Raw genomic sequence first — 15,430 nt, 5'->3', positions numbered from 1 at the left:
CCCCAATAAATGGTATTTAGGGAAATAATAACACTTCATACAGTTGAGGAGCAGTTGCCCCAGTTTGCCTAGAAATGAGGTGTGCCCTGAGGTTCAGGCCTTGATGTGCTGAAAACTGGACAGACTCAAGTTTCTCACCCTATAGTCAGCCCAAACCTATATGGTGGTTAAATCCACAGTCCCTCAGAAAGCACCATTCATTCCTCCAAGTGGCTGATCTGAGCCACTTGCAAAGGCCTAGGTTTTATGGAGTCTTGTAGATTATTTTCTATCCTTCTAGATCACAATTTTTATGGAATCTGTTATCTGAGAATCTAGTCATCGATTCTGCAAAGGACCTGCCCTATCTGTAGTATGCCCTTCTTGCTCGGGGTATGAAAAATTTGGAAGTAACTGAAACAGAACAGACCCTAAAACAATTGGGGAAAGTTTTACGTAGTCTTCTAAAACTTTTTGATTTGTCTTTCACCAGCAGTAGCAATCATGTGTTCTTTCCGGCAATTTACTTTATTCTCTCTTAAACTACTAGCCTACTGAATCCTTATAAACCCTTCCAGTTTTCTGATTCTAGAACTCTCTATAACAGAAAGCAACAGGAAGAGAGAACTACAGCTGAGAGAGTAAATGTGGCAAATTGGGGCATGGGGCTGCAGCGCTTTCAAGGCCTGAGGTTTTTAAATGCGTTGCCAAAGCTGATCCAGCATATTTCGTTCCCAGCATTAATAATTACTTGGCACTGAGGAAACAGTTGCTGATAGAGCATTTTATGGTATGGTGTTTTATTATCTCTGTCTTGGAAAATGGTGGCCAGTGATAATCTAATAGAGAGGAGAAACTCACTTCATTAATTTATTATAGACCAGAATCCTAGGCAGGGTGTTTGATTACAAGCAATATCCTTTATTTCTGCCAAATTAAAAAGCTGGCAACAACCCAGGAGATGATGTAAAGCTTTTGGTTAAATGCCTTCTGGATTCTGTTTTCTAACAGATCCACCAAGAACTTGAAGCTTAAGCTTGAATTTTTTTCAACCATTTTTATATTTACTTGGTTTTCTCTCAATTTATTGTACTTCAGTAACAAACTCATACTGGTTTGACAGATATTAGATAGTTCAGTATTAGATAGTTTTGTCTTTACCAGCATGGTCCTGTGGAGTCAGATGCTGCTAATCATCATCTGTGACCTTGGTCACAGCACGTAATCATCCCAGTTACCCGATTTCTTTATCTGTGAGATGGAAAGTTTGGACTAAAGTTTCTTCCAGCTTTAATATTTTATGGTTCATGTTTAGATGAAAAGTTGTGGATAAATATGTATCAAAGAAAATGTCTTTCAAAAATATTAAAGAGATATATTTTAATTTTGTTAAATTCCAGTTAAAGATTGAGTTATTTTATTTCAGTTTGCTGTAAAGCCTAGGGAGTGTTGCGGTAGATGATGCAGAAATGCTTACTGCAGTTCATGTACTATTCCTGATGGAATCTCTGGGGGATTTCTGTAAAAGCTTGGATTCACTCACAACAGGACCTCTGACTTTTGGATTGGGTTGTCCATTATGCCACTTGCTGGGCTTTGTCCTTTGTGACAATTTTGCCCTCTGCCTGCTTGCGGTGTTTTGTTTTCTTAATGAATTGGTAGAATCTATGATTTTTTTTCAATATTTCACATCCTTTTTAAAAAAAAAAAAAGCAAGAGGAAGTGTGCTACATACTGTTGCACACTATTCATGACAATAGAGTCAAAGAAATGGCACATTACAGCTGAGAGAGGCCTTAGACGGCAATTCGTCCAACTCCTTCATTTTGTAGATCAGAAAAATGCCCAGCTCGTCATTGGCAAAACATAGAACCTGCACCTGCTTTGTGTTTTCATTATATCACCTGTGAATTCTATCTTTCTTATTCCCAGGTCTATGTGTCTTCTGATAGTTTTAATTCCTTTGATTCCATAATGGTAGTCAAACTAGAAGAAACAAAGTTCTTAAAGTATTTTATTATATGAAAGTTTTATGTGGACACAGTTAAAAAGCCAAAATAGTTATTTTCTTGTGCATTCTGCCCTTTCCACTTGGCAACTGTGATGCCCTGCTCCTGCTGCTGCTAAGTCACTTCAGTCGTGTCTGACTCTGTGCGACCCCACTGACGGCAGCCCACCAGGCTCCCCTGTCCCTGGGATTCTCCAGGCAAGAACAATGGAGTGGGTTGCCATTTCCTTCTCCAATGCATGAAAGTGAAAAGTGAAAGTGAAGTCGCCCAGTCATGTCCGACTCTTAGCGACCCCATGGACTACAGCCTACCAGGCTCCTCCGTTCATGGGATTTTCCAGGCAAAAGTACTGGAGTGGGTTGCCATTGCTTTCTCCAAGACATCATATTCATTTCTTTGAGCTAGTCTTTTTTGTGTTTGCATTTTCATTTCTAATAAATATTTACACTATTAGCCTTGATTATTACATATCCTCTCTTGACTTGTACTATAGAATATGAGAATTTAACTCAATTTCATGCCATCTCCATCCAAACTTGCCTTTCTTCCCTCTCCACTGCTCCCCATATTCTCAGTATAGTTATAGTATTCCCTGTGGTTAGGTTATGTTCTGCTCACTCCAGTGTACTTGCCTGGAGAATCCCATGGACAGAGGAGCCTGGCAGGCTACCGTCCACATGGCTGCAAAGAATTGGATACAACTAAGCTACTAACACTAGCTCTTACATTTTGTAATTATTTAAATAATATTTGCAGCTGAACCATCCAGAGAGCAACTACTATATTTCATATCTATTCAAAATTTCCTCTCTGGAGTCAGTATGACCTAGTTTTCATTGCTGTTGTTTACTCACTTACCAGCCTGCATCCCTATCACTGATTCGTGCCCAAACCCTCTGATGCAAGTGTAAATCTCAACTCAGTATATTCAAAATCATAAGATAATCTATCAATTTGATCTATTACTGAGCTATTCTGTTTTAATATGCTTTGAGAACCCTCCAAACCCATTCACGTTCTCCAAGCTTTGCTATCCTTGGGTTCTCATTAGCTCTCATGTTCGAATTCTCTTTTTCCTTGATCCCATATCTTCTTGCTTCCATATTTTAAAAAGCACATTCTCTGAGAAAGGGTGCATGGAATATACAGTATTTTGACAATCACAGAACTGAAAGTATCTATTGATATATTTCAAGCTCACCCTTACTTAATAAGATAGCTAGATATAAAAATCTAGTTTGCAAATTATTTTCTCCTAGAAATTTTAAGAAGCTGCAACATTATCTTCTAGTTTCCAGTGTCATCCCAAATTTTATTGTGAAATGCCACGGTTTATTCATCACTCTTACTGGACTCTCCATGGAACACTGTCAATACCAAAACTCTTGACATTGAGTTTAGAGCTATTTTGCTGAATTCGTTTTTGCAAAGTTCTCTAACTGACTAACCAGAACTGTATCTCATAACAATGGCAGACATGTACTTTTTCAAGCCTCTGCGTGTGTCAGCCTGCTTACTCACTAAATTTATTTCCTATGTATGCTATAACAAATTACTGCAAACTTGGTGGTTTCAAACAACACAGATTTATCTGCTTATTGTTCTGGAGGTCAGAAGTCTGAAATAAGTTTCACTGGGCTAAAGTCAAGATTTTGGCAGGACTGTGTTTTGTTTTTTCCTTTGGGCTCCAGAGGATAAGCTGTTTCCTTGTCTTTAGCACTTTCTAGAGGTCACCTCCACTGTTGCTTTTCTTGACTCATGCTCCCTTTCTCCATCTTAAAGCCAGCAGTGTAGCCTCTTTAAACCTTTCTATAATTCCACTTTCATATCACCTTCCCTCTTATAAGTACCTTTTTTGTTTTATCATGCCTACCCAGATAATCCAGAAGAACCTCCTAAGTTCCAGATCTTTAATTTAATCAAATCTGTAAAGTCCCTTTGCCATAAAAGGTGACAATAGTCACAGGTTCTAGGAATTAGGACATGGAGGGCATTGGAAAATCAATGATCAACCTACTATGCACAGCATTGGCCACAACTGATCCCATTTTTGAACTTAGTATCAACTGGTAGTGAAATAGACATTACCTCTGTATTGAGAGGAGCTACAGAATAAAATGGCAAAGGCATCTATATAACATAGAGTAAAGAGCTGGGTCCACTTGTGTAATTAGTCAATGGCATATGATCATGTCTACATTTATTTAGATCCTTTATGATATATTTAAATAAAGACATAATTTTTACCATGAAGTCCTTGCACATGTTTTGTTAGATGTATTCCTAAATGCTCAATATTTTGATGGTATTTAGAGTGAAAAAAATTGGCTTAAAGCTTAACAATCAGAAAACTAAGATCATAGCATCTTGTCCCATCACCTCATGGGAAATAGATGGGGAGACAGTTGGAAACAGTGTCAGACTTTATTTTGGGGGGCTCCAAAATCACTGCAGATGGTGATTGCAGCCATGAAATTAAAAGATGCTTACTCCTTGGAAGCAAAGTTGTGGCCAACCTAGATAGCATATTAAAAAGCAGAGGCATTACTTTGCCAACAAAGGTCCATCTAGTCAAGATTATGGTTTTTCCAGTGGTCATGTATGGATGTGAGAATTGGACTATAAAGAAAGCTGAGCACTGAAAAATTGATGCTTTTGAACTGTGGTGTTGGAGAAGACCCTTGAGAGTCCCTTGGACTGCAAGGAGATCCAACCAGTCCATCCTGAAGGAGATAAGTCCCGGGTGTTCATTGGAAGGACTGATGCTGAAGCTGAAACTCCAGTACTTTGGCCACTTCATGCGAAGAGTTGATTCATTGGAAAAGACCCTGATGCTGGGAGGGATTGGGGGCAGGAGGAGAAGGGGACGACAGAGGATGAGATGGCTGGATGGCATCACCAACTTGATGGGCTTGAGTTTGAGTAAACTCCGGGAGTTGGTGATGGACAGAGAAGCCTGGCGTGCTGCGATTCATGGGGTCGCAAAGAGTCGGACACGACTGAGCAACTGAACTGAACTGAACTTAAATGGCATCTAATTTTTTTTATTTTTTCTTTATCAATGGCATATATAAATGCAATTAATCACTTTATCAATTTTGTATGCAGTAATTTTCTAAGCATTCTTATTAATCTCAATTTTTAAATTTTTTCTTGCTTTGTTTTGCTGAGATCAACAGTCTTGAATGAAGCAGTGATAGCAAGAAGACATATTTTGTGCTATTGTATTTCTAACTTATGTGATGTTTTCTATGGGATTTTTATTAGTATTGATATCTTTTGTCAGTTTATGACCATTTTCTTTATTCCTAATTTGCTAAGCAAAAGTATTTCTTTTAAGATTTGGCTCATTTGAGATATAGAATCCAGTTGTTTATATTTTGATAAGTAATTCATCCCATAGCAAAAAGTTCTTACAACAGTCCATCTCAACTCTTATTATCTTACTTACACATATATCTTGAGGTTTATATAATTTTGTTTTAAATCACAGTCTTCCAAGAATTTATATGACTCACTCACTAAATGTTCTCTTTAGTTAAAGTGAGGCTCAAAATGGATTGTTAACTATGTCTACCATTGACAAATAGAAAATAACAACTTCTAATAATACCTTTACTCCATTTACCAACTTAAAAATGAAAGAATCTTGGAGTGTTTTGGTTCCCATTTAGAATACTCACAGTAGTGGCCTGCCAAAGCTGAAGTTTCCTAACAAAGTTCATGCAAAAGACTGTGAATATATTGTTTTCCACATTTAGAAAGGAACAGAAGCTTATCTAATTCAAGTGAGTTCCCCCTCCTCCAGAGAAGTTGGAAATCAATAAAGCACTGATGCTTCAGCAGTTTTTAAATTCCCTGGATATATAGTTACTCTTCCAAGATAACTCTACTAGAGTTTAGATTTGTTCCTTTATTTATTGTTCATTCATTTAGGAAATATCTTTCTAAAATCTGCTTGTACACTACTCTACAGAGTGGTGTATACTCTGGGATGCAACAGCAAGCATGACAATGCAGTTTCTGGATGTTAAGCAGTTTATTATTTACTGGGTAAAACAAACAAATACATAAACAACTATATTGTAGAACCAGTGCTACTATGGAACTGAATATGGGAAGCTATAGGAATGCAAAAGAGAGTCAATATATTAGTCTTGGGGAAGAAAAGATTTTTTCATCTTCCCAGGGTACCTAAACAATGAAGAATAGTGAGCCAGACAAGAAGCAGGAAAAACCCTTTATATAGAAGGACTAGAATGTGCAAAGACTCAGAAATGAAAGAAATAATATTTCTAGAAAAATTACTCAGATAATCAGAGGCTTAAACAAGTGGAAATAATCCTGAACAGACAGATCAATGAAGGACTTTATAAGCTGGGCAAATCATAGACTATATTATCCAAACTACTATGCTTTCAAAAGTGAAAAAGATGATACTAATAATTATTCCATAAATAAATAAATTGGAAATTGCAACAAATTAGGACTATTCCAGGCAAGCCAAGACATGTGGCCTTCTTTGTAAGCGATGTAAAATTCTCTTATCCTGAGGCTATTGAAGAATCATTGAAGGGAGGTGACATAGATTTTCATTTGACAAAAATTTTTCTTCTGTGCGTGTTAGTTGCTTAGTCGTGTCCGTCTCTTTGCGACCCCGTGGTAGCCCACCAGTCTCCTCTGCCCATGGAATTCTCCAGGCAAGAATACTGGAGTGGGTAACCATTCCCTTCTCCAGGGGATCTTCCTGACCCAGAGACTGAATCCAGGTCTCCCATGTTGAAGGCAGATTCTTTACCATCTGAGCCACCAGGAAAGCCCTGTAGTAAGGCTCACCTGTGGGTGAAGGAAGTAGAAGTATGCAAAAGGAAGAGAAATAGAGAAGAAACAGATACGTGTGGCTTTACTTCAGGTAAGCGAGGAGATTTCCTCTGCATACAATCATGAAGGTGGTAAAGAGTTGGCAAATTTTTTAAATATTTAGGAAGTAAAATTAACAGAAGTTTTGGATTGAGCATTTGAAGGACTTAGTGTTGAAAGAGGAAGTTGCAAACACAAACACAATGTCCATGTTTCTGCCTGTGCAAACTGATTGGACTATAGGTTCTAACACACAAGGGAGCAGCCATGGGAAATGTTGTTTATAAGAACCTGCTCTGTATTTTGTGTAAAAATTATTGTGGATTGGGGTAATTGGGGAGGAAGAGTTGTTCCAAAGTGTTTGTGTGTCTGTGTATGTCTGTGTGTGTGTGTGTGTTCATTTGCTCAGACATATCTGACTCTTTGCAACTCCATGGACTGTAGTCCACTGGGCTCCTCTGTCCATGGAATTCTCCAGGCAAGAATACTGGAGTGGGTAGCCATTCCCTTCTCCAGGGGATCTTCCTGACCCAGGGATCGAACTCTCATCTCTTGCATCTCCTGCACTGGCAAGTGGATTCTTTATGACTAGTACCATCTACAAAGCCCTCCAAAGTTAGACTAAGCCCTGATCTCCTGAGCTGTCCCAGTGAATGGTTACATTTGATGCATTGAACAGAAATACTGGAGTCAGTAGGTGGAAAGCCCCAACCCCTGTAGAACACCCAACAAAGGCACGCAGGAGCCACGGAGTGGCTGATTTCTAAAATATCAAAGGAGCAACCCTGAAGTCTGTGTGAATAAAGCAACACGTCCATTCCCTAGACACGGAAAATGGAGAGGTCACATAATCTGAGTGAGAGCTAGAACAATGTGTAGTGAAGTCCGTTTAAAAAACTCAGGGTTTTTCTTTTGTTGCCTCTTCCTTCCTTAAAGTCTCCAGATAATACAGAGGTGAAAGATATGAGAAGTTTTATCGTAACAACAAGAAAGAATTAAGTCAGAATGAGGATAGCAGTCACCCACAGATGATCACTGTTAGTCTTCAGGGAGGAGGGTACAAGCTATAAAGAGTATAAAAATCATAAACAGAAGATCTATGACCAGAGTGGTTTGGAAGCCAAGACCTGGGAGGATAAAATAGGAACCAACAGGGATGAAAATTGGGCTGCATTCTTCATGATATCCAACTGGATGATAGGGTATCACTAGCTAAGTTTGCCGCAAAGCCCTGGAAACAAAATTTGGAAGCTCAACAATTTTATCTGAGTAATGGAATCAGAACACCAAAACCAAAAGAGATGTTCCTTGCTTCATTCCTTTATGTTTGCTTTCCAATCCATCTATCAGAAGCCCTACTCTTCAGAGCAAAAATATGGCATTTGGGCTGCCTATTTCCCAAGTCCTCTTTTTTTTTTTTTTTTTCTTTTTTCTTTAGCTTCACACGTTAGGAAGGTATCAGCAGTGCCAGCAGCATCAAATCTTTCAAAAATTCTTCCTCAATTCATTTCCTGTAGTACTTCTGCTTTTTCTGTGTGTATAATCCTATCCTTATCTACTTTCACGTATGCATTTTCAGAACTTTACCTCTTTCATGAATATGTTACTTAATATGCCTCAAGCCTGGTGTGCTGCAGTCCACAGGGTCACAAAAAGTCGGACACGACTGAGCGACTGAACTGAACTGAACTGATATGCCTCATAGTAGTTAAAGACATCCCTGATTCTGCTAGCTGAAAGACTTACTGTTTTGCTGTTTTGCTTTTTGGGTTTTGTTTTTTAACAACAGCAGGTAGGCAAAATTGGTGTGCATGAAACACTTACCTTTTAAATCCCACTCTAATACTTATATTTGATCTTGGGCTAGTAACTTAATCTCTCAGTAACTTGGTTTTTTCCTCAATGAAAAAGGAGATAGTAATAGTACCATACATAATAAATTGAACCGTTTTAAGAACACATGATGACATATGAAGCACATAATACAGTGCCTACCTCATAATATAGACCCCAAAATGTTAGCACTTGTTATTACTGCTGTTACCTTTGCAATCTTGTGTGAATGACAATATTAATACAAATACGTGTTTTTATTATGTATATGTTTATACACATACACATAAAGCGACTTTTAAAGGTTACGTGACTTATTCAAGGTTATACATCACTAACTTGGAGAGCTTCAGTACGTGATTTTGACCTCAGGTTCAGTGCCTTTCTGGGCAAACCTGAATATAACATTCAAAGAAATTTCAGGGAAAATATTCAGACCTTCTCTCAGATTGAACCTGAGTGTGTAACACTACTAACAAGGGCCATGCTCTTGCTTTTACTATCTGTGGTGGACATTCACTGGACCCTTTCTAGTTACTCCTCGTATTTGCTATCTAATCCTTAAAATTGAAAAGAGCACAGTCAGTTGACCACTTATGCACATGTGTGTGTGTGTTGTCCTGGCTATGCATTATTGTGTAACAATCTACCCCAAAACCTAGTGGACTAGGATCATAATAAAGATTGATTTTGCTCATAAATCTGAAATTTAGGCAAGGCTCAGTAGGAAAACTTTGCTCCAAAAAGTTTACTCATCTTTGCTCCAATAATTTCAGTTGGAATAGCTCAAAAGAGGACTGGAGAATACATGAAAAATGGCTCAGTCCCATGGCTGGCAATTGGCCTTCTGAGCTGAGAGCTCCACCGGGCTGTGAACTCAGGTCTATTCCTCTCCAAATGGGTAAGGATCTCCATGTTTCACAGGCTGCTTCACTGAGTTCGAGAGTGAGCATCCTGAGAGAAAGGCAGGCAAGAGCTGCGTCATTCTCATGGCTGACTTCAGAAGTCATACGGAGGCTCCTCTGTGCTACTCCTTACTCAAGGAGATCACAGAGTTCCACCCCCTTTTAAGAAGAGAGAACATATGCACTTATGGTGATGGAGTGACAGGTTTGGCAAAGGCATGCATGTGGAGTGGGAAAAACAGAGGATGGGAAATATATATGCACATTAATGTCTATGCTTCATACTCAAATAAGTATATATTTCATAGCTGGTGGTGATGGTTTAGTCGCTCAGTTGTGTCCGACTCTGTGTGACCCCATGAACTGATGAAGCCTGCCAGGCTCCTCCATCCGTGGCATTCTCCAGGCAAGAATGCTGGAGTGGGTTGCCATTTCCTTCTCCAGGGGATCTTCCTGACCCAGGAATCAAACCCGTGTCTCCTGCATTGCAGATAAGGAATCTGCCTCTAGGAGACTATATGTATACAAATATATGTACACATATATTTCATAGCTATATGTATACAAATATGTGTGACCTATTTGAGCTACGTGAAATAAACAATCTCACTCTGATAGTATGTCCCTTTTTAAAAATAATTTCTCAGTCATGTCCAACTCTCTGTGACCCCATTGACTATAGCCTGCCAGGCTCCTCTGTCCATGGGATTTTCCAGGCAAGAGTACTGGAGTGGATTGCCATTTTCTTCTCCAGGGGATCTTCCTGACCCAGGGATCGAACCCAGGTCTCCCGCATTGCAAGCAGATTCTTTACTGTTTGAGCTACAGGAAGACCTTTTTGAAAATAATTATATGTTTATTAATTTATAGGGCTTCCCAAATTGCTCTAGTGATAAAGAATCTGTCTGCCAGTGCATGAGATACAAGACATGTGGATTCGATCCCTGGGTCGGAAAGATACCCTGGAGTAAGAAATGGCAACCCACTCCCATATTCTTGCCTGGAAAATCCCATGGACAGAGGAGCCTGGTGGACTATAGTCCAGGGGGAACAAAGAGTCAGACACAACTGAGAGACTGAACAAACACACACACGCAAACTAATACCTCAGAACAAACCCTCCTCCCCAACTACCCCAGTTCAGTTCAGTTCAGTCACTCAGTCCTGTCCGACTCTTTGCAACCCCATGAATCGCAGCACGCCAGGCCTGCGTGCTGTCCATCCACCCGTCCATCACCCTGTCCATCACCAACTCCCGGAGTTTACTCAGACTCATGTCCATTGAGTCAATGATGCCATCCAACCATATCATCCTCTGTTGTCCCCTTCTCCTCCTGCCCCCAATCCCTCCCAGCATCAGGCTCTTTCCCAATGAGTCAATGCTTCGCATGAGGTGGTCAAAGTATTGGAGCTTCAGCTTCAGCATCAGTCCTTCCAATGAACACCCAGGACTGATCTCCTTTAGGATGGACTGGTTGGATCTTCTTGCAGTCCAAGGACTCAAGAGTCTTCTCCAACACCACAGTTGAAAAGCATCAATTTTTCGGTGCTCAGCTTTCTTCACAGTCCAACTCTCCCATCCATACGTGACCACTGGAAAAACCATAGCCTTGACTAGACGGACCTTTGTTGGCAAAGTAATGTCTCTGCTTTTTTAATATGCTATCTAGGTTGGTCATAACTTTCTTTCCAAGGAGTAAGCATCTTTTAATTTTATGGCTGCAATCACCATCTGCAGTGATTTTGGAGCCCAAAAATATAGTCTGACACTGTTTCCACTGTTCCCCATCTATTTCCCATGAAGTGATGGGACCAGATGCTATGATCTTAGTTTTCTGAATGTTGAGCTTTAAGCCAACTTTTTCACTCTCCTCTTTCACTTTCATCAAGAGGCTTTTTAGTTCCTCTTCACTTTCTGCCATAAAGGTGGTGTTATCTGCATATCTGAGGTTATTGATATTTCTCCCGGCAATGTTGATTCCAGCTTGTGCTTCTTCCAGCCCAGCATTTCTCATGATGTATTCAGCATATAAGTTAAACAAGCAGGGTGACAATATACAGCCTTGACCTACTCCTTTTCCTATTTGGAACCAGTCTGTTGGTCCATGTCCAGTTCTAACTACCCCAGTCCACGCTAATTTATACATAAAACACAGTGCAGGTTCTTGTAAACAACACTTGCCTGTCCTCCACTAGAATGAAGTTCCACAGAGGCAGGAACTTAATAATATTTTATTTGCTGCTATATCCTTGTTATTCGAACACTGCCTGGCCTGGCACGTAGTAGGCACTCACTTTATTTGTTGAATGGATGAGCACACAGATGGATCCCACCTCCAGCGTGTAGGGCCATAAATTCACCAGCATAGATCCTGGCTCTCAGGCTGGCCATTGAGGCACATCTGTTTAAAGAAAGGCTGGTGGTGGTCTCTTCCAGAGATAACATGCTTGGCAAAGGACAAAGAAAGAACATTACTGAAGCTCCTGACACCTGCATTTGCAACCCCATGGAAAAATATAACTCTGTAATCACTTTTTCTCTGAATTTCATTTCTCTTTCATAGACCAGCCATTGCCAGAAGCTTCAGCAGAGGGATTTTTTTGGATGGCAGCTGTGAAGTATTAAGAAAAAGGCAGTGACAAATATAAGGGTTTTATTTGCTTTCCACAAGATGCAATGTGTGAAGTCTCATAAAGTCATAGTTAATAAGTTGCCTGCTTTGCCTAGAGGTGTTTTCAGTAGCTCATAATAGTATTTATTTCAGAAAGTATATCTTTTGGCACATTAAGGGTCAAGTAAAAATAACGTGAAAAGACCTTGTTTGGCTTTTGAAAAATTAAAGCCCTCAAAGCATAGAAAGCAATAAAAGATTATTAATGTACCTTTTGTCAGGTATGAGATACGTTATGATGAATTCCTTGTGACAAGTATCTCCCAGCTTTGATTGTGAACGCTTACATCGGCTGCTAATTGTGATCTCCAGCTGGACCCTTGACACTTTGAGGTGCTTCCTCGATAGGCATTGTGGTTGTGATGAAACACTACCTAATAGTTACATAGGGAACAAAGATTAAATTCATGAATTACATTATGTTTCTCTGGTACAGCATTTTTTTAAATCTTAAATTTTGATTTAAAGTGCCAAAAAAACACAAAATGCTAAAAATAGGATATTCAGCACTATCAGAGAATGTCAAATGCCTCTTCACTCAAGATCTCTACAGATGTCATTAAGAATTTTTTTTTTTGTTTAGCACTGCAGCATAGCAGTAATTTATGAATTCTCTTATTCTTCTCTGTTAATATCAACATCAGTGTTATATAACCATATGATATACAACCTAGACCTTAATAAAATAAATGCATATGGAAAGAAGATACTACTTGTTAACCAGTATTAGAACATGATCTTTCAGACCATTTTCAAGAAGTGGTTATGGATTTGAATGATCACTTCCAAAAAAATCTGTGGACTGGTAAAGAAATGAGAGGATATCCTTTCAAGTTATCTTTGAAAACTTTATTCTCCAGTGTAGTTCTAGTGGACATCGTGTGGGAGAACCGCTAAGAGCAATGGAAAGATCTGGTGGGTACAGTGTTAGATATTTGGAAAATTAACACCTTTGGTTGAAACATCAGTAAAGGATTTCACTACTAACATCAGCAACATTATCATCAGCATGATGTGTGTGTTTGTTAGGCATTCATTGTGTCCAACTCTTTGCAACCCTATGGACTGTAGCCCACCAGATCTCCTATGTTACAGGCAGATATTTTACTGTCTGAGCCACTGGGGAAGTCCCATCTATCTTGTATATATTAATACATTTACTCATCACAGTAATCCTCTGAGGCAGATAATGTTAGTAACCCATTTTACAAATGAGCAGATTGAGGGAGAGAAAAATCAAGTGTTTGACCAGTGTCACAGGGCTACAAGAAGATGCAGTCAAGATTTGAACCTAGCTATTGTTTCCTGTGTCCATGCTCTTAACCATGTTGCTCTGCTGCTTCAAGAAGGCACAGCACTGCCTCTAAAGAAAATATAAAGTTCTAATTCAGCAAGTCATCTGATAATGAAAGTTTGGAATGCCATCAGGGATCGGGGTACAGGAACTGAACTACCATTTGAGACTTGACATGTGCATAGTAGTAATAGCATTTAATCTATGACAGGAAATAGCTCATCTAACCCTTGAAACAACCCAAAGTAGTAGGTACTTGATTTAGAGATAAAAACTAGTTCCGAGAAAGATTCAATAACTTGTTCATAAGTCAATAGTCAGGAGCCACTATGAATTTAGGCCATCTCATTCTAAACCTGTGCTTGTATTCACTGTCCTCATGGGTCTCCGTACTGGACACAGAGTAGAATCCTCAGCAGAGCCTTTCATGAATACTACAGCCTGGGTCCCATCTCTGATTATTCTAATTAGTTGGTCTTGGGTGGGGCCTAGAAATAGGGAGTTTATGAAAGCTCCCCCTGGGAATTTACTGTGCATCGAGAGCCAAGATCACTACACTATCTGATATTGTTCCTCATCTTAAAATTAACTTTCCTCTCAACCTCCTAAAATGCAATAATCTAGGTTATCCTTTCCAGGATGGGGTAAAGTATGAAAAGAACACTTCATGGCTGAAAATCTCCAATGCTTTCTTATATAGGTTTTATTGTATAAGACATGGACATTAGATGTGAAATGGAATTCTTTACCCAGCCACATATAACAAGATGTCTGAGTAGGATGTCATAATTTTAAATTCATTTTTTTCCTGATTTTCCTGACAGGTAATCTTCCCAGAACATATGATCTATTTAAATTGCCTTCTGAACTGTATTTTTATCTTTAGTACATCTGGCCCACACATCCTCTGATTCACAAAAGGATAATATAGGGGTCACCTGAATCATGCTACTTTACGTTTGGTTAAAATGTCTCACCAAACTAGAATTTAGATAACAGTAGAGATTTGTTAACTCATTGTATGAAAGCCTGTCATTCTATGGTTTTATTTATTTCTTTTTAAAAGTCAAAGGAAAAGAAAGAAAACATTGAGCTAATAGGCAAGTCTGAAAAGAATAAGAATGAAGAAATACAACCCCTAAAATATAACACCTGACCTCTGTTTATCGTGAGTTAACTATTTGATGAAGTGGAAAGGCATATCTGGGCAGTTTATGTGACCAGATAAAAGTAATTAAAAGAAACAAGCACAAATCCAACATCTCTGTTTTAGCAAATGACCTGTCTGTATAGGCTTTGCACTGGAAGGGTTGATAACACTTGCAGAAGCGGTCAAACAGAAGTTGGTACTGTGTTCCAGAGACAAACCAATGTCCAGTGGCTAAGTGCTTTGGCTTATCTGTGAAAGGTGGCTAAAGACTCAGGAAGAAAGAAAGAAAGCATGGATATAAAATCTGCTGTGGTAATGAGGGCCAGGGAAGCAAGGAAATCTGAAATCACAATTTTAAGTAAATTGTAATCTTCCTATACCAAGGTGTACTATCATAAAACAAATATAACTATAATGTGTGGAATTTTACTTTCATTTATCTTTTTATTACATCTATCAAAAGGCAGGTTAAGTCTACCTGATAAAAATGTTTCTCCACTGGAAAGAGTTACACTTTCTTGAAAATTCAATTTGCTGGTAAATAAACAGTAAAATACAGACTTTTCTATCTTTAGGAATATATCAGAGTTATTTTTTAATGATTTTGAAGTCATAGAGGTCATCTTTCATCCTAAACTGTGTAATAGAATTTAATTGATTACTAGATTTTTTTGGATTAACTCCATAATTCTCTCTTATTCACATTCTCTAGAAAATAGACTATTAGT

The 15,430-nt window shown here is 38.8% G+C and overlaps 1 protein-coding gene and 1 long non-coding RNA gene across 3 annotated transcripts in view; one reads left to right on the top strand and one right to left on the bottom strand.

Moving 5' to 3' along the window:
- The window catches only part of BANK1 (B cell scaffold protein with ankyrin repeats 1), a 311,689-nt gene that overhangs the window by 234,828 nt on the left and 61,431 nt on the right, over positions 1 to 15,430 (top strand). The gene's annotated exons all lie outside the window — the stretch shown is intronic.
- Positions 1 to 15,430, bottom strand: part of LOC133071687 (uncharacterized) — a 40,046-nt gene that overhangs the window by 9,069 nt on the left and 15,547 nt on the right. Inside the window, exon 2 of the long non-coding RNA XR_009696496.1 lies at positions 12,470 to 12,632. This is a non-coding gene — a long non-coding RNA (uncharacterized LOC133071687). The remainder of the gene's footprint in view (positions 1 to 12,469; positions 12,633 to 15,430) is intronic.

Source organism: Dama dama, chromosome 17 (genome assembly GCF_033118175.1).
Source record: "Dama dama isolate Ldn47 chromosome 17, ASM3311817v1, whole genome shotgun sequence".
NCBI lineage: Eukaryota > Metazoa > Chordata > Mammalia > Artiodactyla > Cervidae > Dama > Dama dama.
The sequence above is the reverse complement of the archived record's forward strand: the minus strand, read 5'-3'. Positions and strand labels throughout refer to the sequence as shown.